Here is a 13,683-nt window from a genome sequence, read left to right on the forward strand (position 1 = left end):
AAGAGGTAAGGTTAAGTGGGAAGTGTCCCAGTGTTTTACAAAAGGTTCTACCCTCAAGACAAAGTGGAAGAAATCTTTGGCACCTGTTGATGGTATAGGGCCCATTAAGCAAAGCAAAATCACAGAAATGCCAGAGACAAGATAAGGAATAAGGGGAAGGGATGAAAATGGAGGATAGTCCAATCCTTCTAATCTTCCTTTGCAGAAGATCTAGTTTCTTTTCTTTTTAGTTTTTATTTTTAGACGGATTTATTACAGAAAAATAAGGAATACAAGCCCAATCACTCCCTCACACACCAAGAATGTCGTCATTCTTCTTGATGACATAAACAATAGCTCCTTCCTAAAAGGACAGTTTATCTTCCTTGTCTTTTGTCTAAATTGCTACAACTAGCAGGGGCAGGAAACAAAACAGGATGTGAACAAGAGTACTATCCCTAGAAAAACAAAACTAAATAATCACTCCAACGCAACAACTTTCTAAACATAGACTAAAATTTGTATGTATATATTTCTACTTTATGACCATCCCTATAAAATGAAATCTGTTTTCCAGAAGCTGGGTTCTAAATCGAGTATAATATAGAAGAAGAAGAAGAAGAAGAAGAAGAAGAAGAGGAGGAGGAGGAGGAGGAGGAGGAGGAGGAGGAGGAGGAGGAGGAGGAGGAGGAGGAGGAGAAGAAGAAGAAGAAGAAGAAGAAGAAGAAGAAGAAGAAGAAGAAGAAGAAGAAGAAGAAGAAGAAGAAGAAGAAGAAGACTACCATCACAGTGTTAAACTTACCTTCCATGAGTTATGGTGGTGTGGAGAAAAACACAAGCTCATTATCATGAAAGATGCCTATTTCTTTATGTAAGTGTGAGGCACCATAATGTGTAAGAAAATGTCAATGTTTAAACATTATAACTACCCTAGTGTTGTGAGAAGCAAGTGAGAAATGAAGCAGGCTAAAGGGATAACAGATCCACATCTCCTTTCTGGAGTCTACATCTACTCACTGAATGGTGATTCAGTTCCTACAAGTTAGATAATAAATAAATATTAGGAAATTAAATAAATAAGACAAAATAAAATAAATCGAGAAATAAATAAAAGAGAATCTACTCGTTTTCACAAAGCCCAGAGGTTCCTCTAAGAAATATGCATTTTAGATATGAGGGTATTAAAAATCGCATAAGCTAACCCAGACTGGGTTATTTAGTCTGGGATCCCCGCCCTCGGGATGGTGCTGCCCACATTTAAGTTGGGTCTTTCCCCTCAGTTAACACAATCTAGAAATTTTCCCCAGACACTCTCAGAGGTTTGCCCCTTAGGGTGATTCTAGAGCTTGTCAAGTGGACGATCAAAACCTACCTGGCAAATTAACAACTACTATTCCCCCATTCCACAACAGTCCTGGGGTTAGTCTCTGAACAAAGTGAAGCTGGGAGACCCTAGACAGGTAGACATCAGACAGAGGAGAAACAACATAAGAGAGTCCAGAGATTTTTCAGTTGGTAACATTAAAGACATCAAACAAATGTGTGCTGGTGGTTTGCACCTTTAATCTCAGCACTCAGGAGGCAGAGGCAGGAGGATCTCTGTGAGTTCGAGGCTAGTCTGGTCTACAGAGTGAGATCCAAAACAGCCAGGGCTACATAGAGAAAACTTGTCTTGAAAACAAACGAACAAACAAAAATCATCAAACAAAAGACTTCCAGTTACAAAGATCTGAGTATTCTCTTGCTGCCAAAGCTATCATGCCAACAGCACATTGCCCAGGGGTCAAAAAGATATCTGACAATTCCTTGTCACCCACATGGAACTTTCAGTCAACTTTTCAACACGTCTTCCTACGGAAATGACATGCTAAGGTTCTCCTAAAATGAGAGACAAATGCAGACAAAATGAAGGCAGGGGGAGACAGCATAAATTCAGAAAGTGGCAGCAGAAAATTTTCCTAATCTTTAGTAAGTATCTACATAGAGGGAAAACACTGTGCCTCCAAAACTAGATCCGGTCACATCCTCAAATAATAAACAAACCCGAGAAGAATAGAAGTGGTGTTATCAAAACAGAAGAAAATGTTTCAGAAACCAGAAAAACTATTTTCTAAGGCTTATTTACTTATATTCTTTATGTGTGTGTGTGGGGGGGGGGGTTCCCTGCATGTATGCTTGTGCATCATGTGCGTGTCTGGTGCCCACAGAGGAAAAAAGAGGGCATCCAATTCCCTGGAACTGCTGTTATGGGTGGTCATGAGTCCCTATGTGGGTACTGGAACCTGAACACGTGTCCTCTGCAAAGTAGCAAGTGCCCTTAACCTCTGAGCGGTGACTCCAGCTCAAATGGATAAAACTCTTAAATGGAAAATAATAAGGGAAATGGAAGGAAATAAAATTGTGTACATAGAGTACATCAGTTAACTAACAAACATCCAGAAAAAGAGACCCCAAGAAATTAGAGCAAAGGACAATCTAAAATCTAGAAAAATTATATATATAATTATTATATATAATTTTTCTAGATCTGGAGGAGATGGTTCTCCAGATTGGCACATCATATCAAAAAATGCATGGTTTTGATTCAAGTAAGGCATGGTGATATGAACCTATAATCCCAGGTACTTAAGAGGGTGAGGCAGAAGATTTACAGATTTAGAACTAGCCTGGACAGCATAACAAGACTCATTTCAAATAAATAGTGTGTGGTTCAAAGAATACTAACAAGAAATTGAAAAGACAGTACACCAATGAGAAAAATATTTGTAAATCATATATAAGAAATATATGTAGGGGCTGGAGAGATGGCTCAGAGGTTAAGAGCACTGACTGCTCTTCCAGAGGACCTGGGTTCAATTCCCGGCACCCACATGGTGGCTCACAACCATCTGTAATGAGATCTGGTGCCCTCTTCTGGTGTGCAGGGATACCTAGAGGCAGAATGTTGTATACATAATAAATAAATAAATAAATAAATAAATAAATAAATAAATAAATAAATAAATAAATAAATAAATAAATCTTTAAAAAAAGAAATGTATGTAAAGAATATATAAAGCATACTAAGGAATATACAGGAAGATATGCAAAAGGCCTACAGGCACGTGAAAAACCACTCGACATCATAAAACACCAGAGAAAAGAAATAAAACTCACAGAGCGAGTAATTCTCCTTCACTAGGATGGCTATAATACAAAGAATGGACAGTGACTGATGCTGGTCAGAAGGTACAGAAATGGCAACTGTAAAACAGTGCAGCCACTTTGAAAATATGTTGGCAGTTGCCTAAAAACTTAGACAGCTGCGTGACCAAGAAATTCCAATCCTACATAGATAACAAAGGAACAAGCAGTAAGACAAATACATAAATATCTATAATGGCAAAACTGTGGACTCAAGTGTCCATAAATTGACAAGTGGGTAAACAAAATATGATGTAATCATACAACGGAACACTGTTCAGCCATTAAATATAATAGAGAACAGAAAATGGTTGCCAGGTATTCATCTGACTTTTTTTGAGCAAGGCATTCACAATGAGATTAAATTACGGCAGCTTTTTAATTTATGCCCATTGGCATTTGGGGCCTTCTCTGTGTCTGTCTCTCAGTTGTTCTCTGGAGAAGACCCCCAAAATGCCAATGGGCATAAATTAAATGGGTGACGTACTAGTGTCAAAGCATGCCCCTGGTATATTCATGGCCCTACTTTAATGGCTGTATTAATTTACATGCCTGCAGGCAGGATACGGGTTCCCAGTTCTCTCACCCGCATTGTGTGGTGATGGGACTATTTATAACAGCCATTCTAACTGTGGTTACAAGGAGAACGCTTTGTGCATTTGATTTGTGTTTCCATGAAAGCTAATGATATTAAGGAATTTTTCATATATTTGTCAGTTGCTCATTCATATTTCTTCATCTGAGAAGTTACTATTGAGACTATTTGCCAATCTTTGCATTAAATTGCTTGTTTTTTTGTTCAGTGTTTTGAGGATATAAATCCTGACAGATAAATAAATACCAGATAGATATTCTCTTCTGTTCTGCAGATTGTCTGCTCCCTCTCTTGTTCCTTTGCTGTGCAGAAGTGTTTTGGCCTGAAGCAATCTCATTTATTGAGTTTTGCTTCTACTATCTAGAAAAATATCTAGATAGTCCTATCTAGAAAAAACATTGCCTGTATCTATATCTTGAAGTATTTTGTTTAGGCTTTCTTCTAATAGTTTCAGAATTTCAGGTCTTATATTAAAGCCTAGAATATGTCTAGAGGCTAGTTTATCTAGAGAATTAAAACTCAGTGTGCCTGTTGTATGCATGGTGGTTTTCAGCTTTCCCAGCCCCATTTCTGAAAGAGGATGTCCTTCTGCAATATCTGTTTTTACCAAAGTTCATCCAGAATCACCTGGTTGTAAACTAGTTCATTTTTTCCTGTGTTCTTTATTCTGTTACTTTGCTTTGTTTCTGTTTCATGCCAAGATTGTGCTATTTTGGTACTAAAACTTAATAGTAGATCTTGAATAAGGTATTTCGACACCCACAGTCAGTCTGTGTCTGTGTCTGTGTCTGTGTCTGTGTCTGTGTCTGTGTCTGTGTCTGTGTCTGTGTCTGTGTGTGCGTGTGTGCGTGCGTGCGTGCGTGCGTGCGTGTGTGTGTGTGTGTGTGTGTGTGTGTGTGTGTGTGTTGCTCTTTTCACAACAACCTTTTTTTAACTTTTACTTTTTGAGACAAGGTTTCACTGTGTAGTCTTGGCTGTCCTGGAACTCACTCTGTAGAACAGGCTGGACTTGAACTCAGAGATCCATCTGCCTTCTGCCTCCAGGGTGCTGAGATTAAAGGTGTGTGCCACCACACCTGGATCAAAGAAACTTCTTTACAACTATACACATACACTAGCAAACTAGTGTGGCAATGGCTTTGGGAACAGTCAGGTAGAAGTATAGAACAGTACAGATCGCCCAGAAGTGAACCTGCACATTTCTAGCTAACTAGTTTTTATAAATGTGTGTCAATGACACACCATCAGGAAAGCATATTTTCAAATGGGGAACTGAATATCCACAGACAAAGGAGTAAAATTAGACATTGTCTCTCACCATACCTAAAAATCAACTCAGAATGGAAGTCCTAAACCCTTCAAACAACTCCAAGAAGACACAGAGGAAATGCTATATGTTATTGGTCTGGTCAAGGATGTTTTTGAAAGGAAACCCCAAAAGTACAGTCGATAACAGCACAAACAGATGAAGTGGAGTATTGCAAACTAAAAATTTCCTGGAGAGTAAAGAACCTTCATCAACAGTAAAGACACAGTCAATAAAATATGAAAACATATTTTCAAACTATACATGCAAAAAATGACTAATATAAGGATTGATATCTAGTTCTAGAATAGGTGAAGGGCATGATCAAACATTTCTGAAACGAAGACATACAAATGGCCAAGCATATAAGAAAATGCTCAATACTAACCACCAGAGAAATACAAATCAAAACCATAGTGCAATACCATCCCATTTCAGCTGCAATGGCTGTTATCAGAGTTTCTTCATGTCCACTTCTTCCCAGTGCTGGGATTTTGTTTGGTTTAACCCTGTGCAGGTCTTGTGCACACATGCTGTCCCAGTCTCTGTGAGCTCATCTATGTGCCAGACTTACGTCTGTAGAGTTTCCTTGGAATCATCCACCACCTCTGACCCTTACGGTCTTTCTGCCTCCTTCCTCTTCCACTCTGTGATTTTCCTGTGCTTTTTATTTTGGGTATTTTTTTTGTCTTATTGGCTTTTTGTTTGTTTGCATTTTGGGGTTTTTTTGCTGCTGTTTAGAGAGTCTTTTTTTTTTTTTTAGATAGACAGAGAGGAGGGAAACTTGATGAAGCTGGCTGGGTAGGAAGATGGGGAAGACCTGGAAGGAATTGGGGGGGGGGGTGAGAGAATATGATCAAAATATATATTGTATGGAAAAATTAATAAAAATAAAAAGACAAAAAATATTAATTGCTAGAAAGGATATGGTGAAAGAGGAAGGCTTTCACATTTTTGGTGTGAACATAAATTAGCATAGTCATGTGGAAATGAGTGTGGCAATTTATGAAAAATTAAAAATACAATTAATGTGTAATACAACAATCCTACCAGCCTTGTGTCTATTGTCACACTGTTCATAATAACCAAAATATACAATTAGTCTAAATTTTCATAAACAGATGAATGCATAAAAAATATGCTGTATATACATAGTGGAGTACCATTTGCCCATAAAAATAATGAAATCCCACCATTTGCAATCACATGAATAAGAAGAGGACATTAGGCTAAGTGAAATCAAACAGGCACTGGGGGAAAATACCACATTCACATCAGAGACCACTTTAAAGATTGGTTTTCTAGAACAGTGGTTAACAGGTTGAAGTAGCTGGCAAAAGAGCAATAGCAGGTACGATGCCACAGCTGGATAGAATGAATTCTGGAGCCATGTATGGTGGCGCACGCCTTTAATCCCAGCACTAGGGAGGCAGAGGCAGGCGGATCTCTGTGAGTTCGAGGCCAGCCTGATCTACAGAGTGAGATCCAGGAATTAGCGCAAAGCTACATAGAGAAACCCTGACTCAAAAAAACCAAAAATAGGGGCTGGGGAGATGGCTCAGAGGGTAAGAGCACCGGTTGCTCTTCCAGAGTACTGGGGTTCAATTTCCAGCACCCTCATGGCAGCTCACAACTGTCTGTGGCTCCAGTTCCAGGGGATCTGGCACCCTCACACAGACATGCATGTAGGTAAATCACCAGTGCACATAAAATAAAAAAAATATTTTAAAAAGGGCTGAAGAGATGGCTCAGGGGTTAAGAGTGCTGACTCTCCTCCAGAGGACCTGAGTTCAATTCCCAGCACCCACATGGCAGCCCACACCTGTCTGAAACTCCAGTTTCAGGGGACCCCGACACCCATGGCAAAAACACAAATGCACACAAAATAAAATAAAATATATTTAAAAAAAGAAAAACCAATAATGATAATAATAAAATAAAAGAGAGAACAAATTCTAGTGCTCTATTGCACAATTGATTGTCTATTGTTCAATAATAATTGTATATTTCAAAACAGCTAGAAGAAAGGAGTTTGAATGCTCTTTCTACAAAGAGATGAAATGATGGTTAAGGAAGAAAATGTTAACTGCCCTGATTTAACAGCAAAACATCACATTATATCCTGTTATGTGTAATTGAATTTTTCAATTTTTATTTAGTATGTGTATGGTGATTTGCCTACACGTGTGTCTGTGCACTGTATAGAGACAGAAGAAAGCATTGGATCTGCTGAAACTGGAGTTATGCAAGGTTGTGAGCCACTGTGTTGGAGCCGAGAACCAAATCCAGGTCCTCTGTTAAAAGTAGCAAGTACTCTTAACCACTGAGCCATCCCTCCAGCCCCTATATAACTAAAACTTTTTAACTTGTTTGATTTGGTTTGGTTTGGTTTGGTTTGGTTGAGACAGGGTCTCACTATACAGTTCTGGCTATGCAGAACAGGCTGGCATTGAATTTATGCCAATTTTCCTGCCTCTGCCTCCCATGTGTTGGCATTAGAAGCTTGTGCCACCATACAAAGTTTTTAAACTATAGATGCATCAAAAATGGTGTTCTTTTAAAAAAAAAATCTTCAAATAGGGGGCTGGAGAGATGACTCAATGGTTAAGAGCACGGGCTGCTCTTCCAGAGGACCCAGGTTCAATTCTCAGCACCCACATGACAACTCACAACTGTCTGTAACTCCAGTTCCAGAGGATCCCACACCCTCACACAGGTAAAACGTTAATGCACATAAACATAAATAAATCTTTTTTAAAATCTTCAAATAACAAATATGAGTGTAAGTACACAGGAACGCAGGAATAGGGCACATGCCTGTAATGCCAGCACTCAGGAGACTGAGGCGGGAGGATCACAAACTACAATCTAAGTCAGGCTACATGGGCAGATCCCTGTCTCAAAAAAAAAACAGAAACGAGTAAACAACAAACAACAACAGCAAAACCCTCTGCTCTGTTCTGTGGAAGACATTGTCCAGGGAATGAAAGAGATGTCCTAGGATGAGAAAAAAAAATACTCACAAAATTTGATAAAGAACAGCTATTGAAAATCAAGAAAAAGACCTCATTTAACGAAATTATGAGAAAATAAACTTTCTTTCTCTTGGACAATGTGATTACTTGCAAGTGTTCTACACCAAGGCAAATCCCCAATAATAAGACTGAATCTTTTAAAACTGACAAAATGTTGGGCAGGCAAAATGGCTCATTGGATAAAGGTACTTGCCTCCAAGCCTGACAACCTGAGTTTGATCTCCAAAATCCACACAGGGGAAGGAGAGAACTGATACCTGCAAATTGTCCTCTGACCTCCACATGCTTGACCACACACATACATCCACCTACATTCACACACACACACACACACACACACACACACACACACACACACACACACAAATAATAAATGTAACAAATGGAGCTTGAGAGATGGCTCAGTGGTTGAGTAGTTGCTGGACAATCGTGAGGACTGGAGTTTGGATTCCAACACTCACATAACAACCTGGATGTCCCAAGCATGCCTGCATCCCCAGCTTCTAGCAAGGCAGAGACAGGAGAATGGCTAGTGCTTTGCTAGTTTCTACCTTGCTGAAAAAAACATGAGCCACAGGTTCAAAGGGAGACCATGCTTAAAAGGAATAGATGGAGATTAGTGGAGGCTTTCCAGTGACTTCTTCCCGTCTTTGCCGTTATGAGCACCTGCACATGCATGAACACCCTCCAAACACATAAACGAACTAAATACATAAAATTGTAACTGACAGAATGGCTGAAAAACACATTATCAAAGAAGATATTCAAGTAGCAAATTTCTGTCCCCTTCGGTGCATGCTAGCCATCTTCCTTTTGCCCCCTTGCCTGTCTCCCAGTCTCTAGATTCAGATTCGCTGTCACATCTGAGAGACAACATGCCATGCTAGTTTGCCGCCGAGCTTAGTCTGTTTATTTCGGTAGAGTACCAAAAGTTCAAGCAATAATGAACTGCCACTACACTGTTAGAATTATCCAAATCCAAAGTTCCAAAAGCACCAAGTGGCAGTGTGAATTCAGAACAACAGAACTCTCAGCCAGGAGGAACACAAAGTGGCCCAGTCCCCTCAGAAGACCTTTAGCTATTTCTTACAAAACTAAGCATGTGTTTACCTTCTGATCCCATAATTAGACCCCTGGTGCTTACTCCAATGAGATGAAACGTGTATTTGTGCAGAAGTCGTCTGTACACAAACACTTAGAGAGGCTTTACTCATAAGTGTTACATCTTGAAAGAAATCAAAATTCCCTTTAATGAGCAGATTCGAGCACAAATGCTATTCAGTAATTTCAAAAGTGGCTTCTCAAAACATCAAAGAGCCTTGTACAAAGTACATATTCCCAAACAAAAACCTGATTTTGAAAGAATGTATTTCTAACTGAACACCAGTATCATGGTAAATAAGGAAATGTGAGAATTTCTAATGAAGCCAGGAAAGGGGGTAAATCTGCATCATCACCACTAAGACTATTCTGAAAACACTACATAATACAACAGACCAAAGAATTGAAGGAGACATAAAAGTCTAAATAGACAACAATCTTATTTGTGAATGGCATGGCCATATAATTTGAAAGCATGATAGCATCTGTAGAAAACATATTCGAAGCACTAACAGAGTGTAGTAATGTGCTAATAATCATTATTCCATAGCAAGTACAGACTATAATGAGGTAGAATTCCCACACAGCAACAACCAAAGCTAGGAACTAGTCAGAAGATCTAGAAAACTTGAAAATGGGGCTGAAAAAACAGAAAGCACCTGAATAATTAGAAAAACAGCCCTTCCTTTGGGCTGGGAAGACTCAATGGATCACTCTCCAGATGACAATCTTCTCCAAATTGACAGACAAACTCAATATAATCTCTATCATAATCTCAACAGGTATTTGGGAATGATAAAGTTCACATGAAAATATGTGGAAATACACAAAAAAAAAACTGGAATCAAAGGACTGTTAACCTACAAAATATGAAAATGTATTATAAAGTTACATTGATTAAAACAGGATAGCGGGCTGGGCAGTGGTGGCACACGCCTTTAATCCCAGCACTCGGGAGGCAGAGGCAGGCGGATCTCTGTGAGTTCGAGGCCAGCCTGGGCTACAGAGCGAGTTCCAGGAAAGGCGCAAAGCTACACAGAGAAACCCTGTCTTAAAAAACCAAATTAATTAATTAATTAATAAAAAACAGAATGGCACTTGTCAGATATAGACACTCAGTGATGGAGTAGAAGACAAGGGATAGAAATAAACACAGCACATGTAAAAACTCAATGATAAGAACAATGTTTCTATTCTCTGGGTCCAAGAAATTACTCAATAGACAACACCAAAACAGGAGACATAGCATTTGAAGGACAAAGAAACCGTACCCCTCTTCCAACTCTATCCCAAAATAAATTCCACATAGATCAAAGGCTTAACTGTAAAACTGAAACCATGAAAGTACTACCAGAAAGGTTGGATAAATCATTTTTAATATTAATATTTGAAACTAGTAACATCTTTGTAAAGCATAAAATGAACCCCAAATTCCATAAAAGAAATGACCAACAAACATGACCATTTATAACTTTAAATAAAGTTGGTCGTCGCATATATGACAAAGTCAAGAGACAACAAATAGGGTATGGGAAACATTCTGGAAAATATGTATTTGACAAGAATATTTATGCAACATTACTTCTTACAATAACAAGAGAAAATAACACCCACTAAGAAAAATCTGGTTACATAATTTCTGGTATATGCAAACACCGCCATACTATATGGTGTTATCATCTTAATAAGGTTCTGGTACATAAAGATGTTACCAATAAACTGTTATGTATTGTGTATAAAAAGAAAAACCAAGTTGCAGAATTTCCATGGGTTTAAAAATGTATATGATCATAGTTATCTTTATATAGAGATATATGCATGATTGTAGAGTCATAGAAAATGTCTTGGAAGATATGGAAGAAATTATTTACAGTGCCTCTGGGGATTGACATTGGAAGAGAAGGGTTGGTTAGGACTTTCTTTTTAGTTTATATATCTATTCGTTCACAAAATAGCAATTTAATTTGTTCTATGGAGGATCTTTTAGGTCCTGAGGATATAGGTGATGCTTCGGTTGCTATTTTTGAAGGGGAGCTAGACCATAAGCAAATTATACAAAAGAACAAGAAAATTTCAGGCAGTGAAAGGTCTATGTGGAAGAGAGGAGAAAACAATATGACAGAGCGCAGTGGGGAGACAGCTTGGGTGGTGATTTCATGGTGCGAGGGTGACCAAAGGCCTCTCTGAGGAGTTGACAAACAATTTGAGACTTAAGTGACATGAAGGAGCCAACCACCAGAAAATCGAGAGGAAAAGCAGCCTAAGTAGACGAGGAAGGGAGAATGGAGTAGCTGTTGACTGACAGTCGGATTGGGTAAGATCAGATGCGATTAAGCCTGTATTTTCTTTCAGTTTTTTTTTTTTAATAAATAAAATACTGGTAGCAATTTTAAATAACAATGCTACATTAATGCTTAAAAAATAAATTCAGAGAATCAGCTAGACTGGGTAAATCACTTAGTCAAGTTAATCTCATTAAGCCTCAGTTTCTTCATTTGTAAAACGAAGAAAAGAACACTCACCTCGGAGGGGATGAAGCACAAATTAAATGGAATCTATGTAAAGGGTTGCTTGGGTTGGGCCTCTTTTGGATGCAAGAAACAGACACCAAATGAAGCAAGATCAGGAAGCAGAAATCCAAGGGTAGGAAGTCAAGTACAAATACAGCTCATTGTGCCTGGAGCTTCGGGAAATGTCTAGACGTTGCATGAACCTCTGCTCTGGAGGTTTGTCGTTAATGACTCATCCATGTTACATGTCTGCTTCTCTCTGCACAACTGCCCCATGCTCCTTGCTTAGCCAACCACATTTAGCTGTTCAACAGGCACTTGACCTAGTCCATAGCACTCCCAACCCAACCAGCATCTTGGTGTACTGGACCTCTCAGCTCAGCTCCCCACAACTAACTGGCAACATCACTCTGCATCTCTTATTTCACATTCCCAAGGAGAGCAGATCGGATTGGCCCACCTCATCTACTAAAGCTGGGCCATTCACTCACAGGTGGTGGGACTGGACTTGGATCAGGTGCTTGTGCCCTAAAGTAGAAGATGTAGTACCTAGTTACTCCTTGCTGGACCATTTAGCAAGAGCTGTCTGTAAGTAGAACTTCCAGACTCCACACACAAAGAGATGTAAGAATGGCAGGCAAGAAGTAGCATCTCTGATGTATGTAGGTAACAGAGTGACTGGTATGTGGTAACTATGCAACATATGGTCATGATTATTAACAGTAACATTATGCCGCCTCTTACAGGAAGCCTTCCCAGAATTTTGTCAATCTTTCTAAACTTTCCTCCTCAGGTCAGAGCCCTAAAGACAGGAGTCATCCAAAGCTTTCAAGATAGAAAACACTGTGCTGAGTCCTGAGAAGAAAAGACACACACACAAACACACATGTACACACGTACACACGCACGCGCACACGCGCACACACACAAAGCAGGCCTGAAGGAACTCAAGGGGCACTCACTGCAAGGTAAAAGGCAACATGAGCCACAGAGATCCAGACAGGGGGCCCCAGGAGTTCAGAGAAGGGCAGGCTGTTGTTTATCCATATGTACGCCTGTCTCCTAGCTACCTCCCCTTAGATGTCCCAAAGGCACTTAGAACTAAACATATTTAAAACTGATCTCATCTCCTCCCTCCCAAACCTGTTCCTCATCTCAGATTCCCTCTCAACGGGGCAAATTCATCCTAGCCACTTGCTCAAGCCTGAAACACGAGCTGCAGTGGCTCACCATGTCAGCTGCCGCAGTTGCTCAAGCTGTCCCTGAACCTTTGGTGTGTGCTTGCCTTGCCCCAAAGGTCAAGACTAATAATAAAGTTGAGCGCGGCTGCAGGGGAGGAAAATTAAACTCAGCTTGGAGACAGACCAGACCCAGCGTCACCAGAGTCGATTCCTGATTTGACCTCTGATGTCAACCCGTGTGATCCCTTTTGGGAAAGCGACTTGACAAAAGCCTTAAAAAAATGTTCATGGTATTTTCCCAGAGATTCTGCTTCAAAATCAATGCCCATATATCTGTGTACATTCCCAAGAAGCAAAAATTCTAAACACAAGATTCTCCCTTGCAGTGTCTTTTTTTCCTGATCAAGTGCTGGGAAGTCGTCTTGACATCCAACAAAAGTAAACGGGTTAAGCACAGCTGTCTGATGGAACATTCTACAACTATTACCTAGGGACGAAAGCTGTGGGGATTCTATAGCAACAGGGAAAATTTATTATGCTGTAACTAAGGATACAGGGTTATGTGTATACTATGATTGCAACAATGTAAAAAGTGTGGGGGCTTAGGATTAGCTGGAGGACATTTAAAATTTCTTCGCTATGAAGTTAAAGGATAAAGATGCAAACGGTGTCACTTGTGAATTATCCTCCAGCTGTTGATTTATGTCTCATCTTTCAGTCAAGGGTCTTATCATATGTCAGTTTTCTATCAGTTAGTTCTTCGCTCCGTGCTGTTCTGATAAAGGCGAGTCAC

At 39.6% G+C, this 13,683-nt stretch overlaps 1 long non-coding RNA gene across 1 annotated transcript in view; it reads right to left on the reverse strand.

The window, feature by feature from the left end:
- LOC143270778 (uncharacterized) overlaps positions 1-12,117 on the reverse strand; it is a 46,752-nt gene extending 34,635 nt beyond the window's left edge. Inside the window, exon 1 of the long non-coding RNA XR_013048020.1 lies at positions 11,722-12,117. This is a non-coding gene — a long non-coding RNA (uncharacterized LOC143270778). The remainder of the gene's footprint in view (positions 1-11,721) is intronic.
- Between the last annotated feature and the right edge of the window lie 1,566 nt (positions 12,118-13,683).

This window comes from Peromyscus maniculatus, chromosome X (genome assembly GCF_049852395.1).
Source record: "Peromyscus maniculatus bairdii isolate BWxNUB_F1_BW_parent chromosome X, HU_Pman_BW_mat_3.1, whole genome shotgun sequence".
In the NCBI taxonomy this organism is placed as follows: domain Eukaryota; kingdom Metazoa; phylum Chordata; class Mammalia; order Rodentia; family Cricetidae; genus Peromyscus; species Peromyscus maniculatus.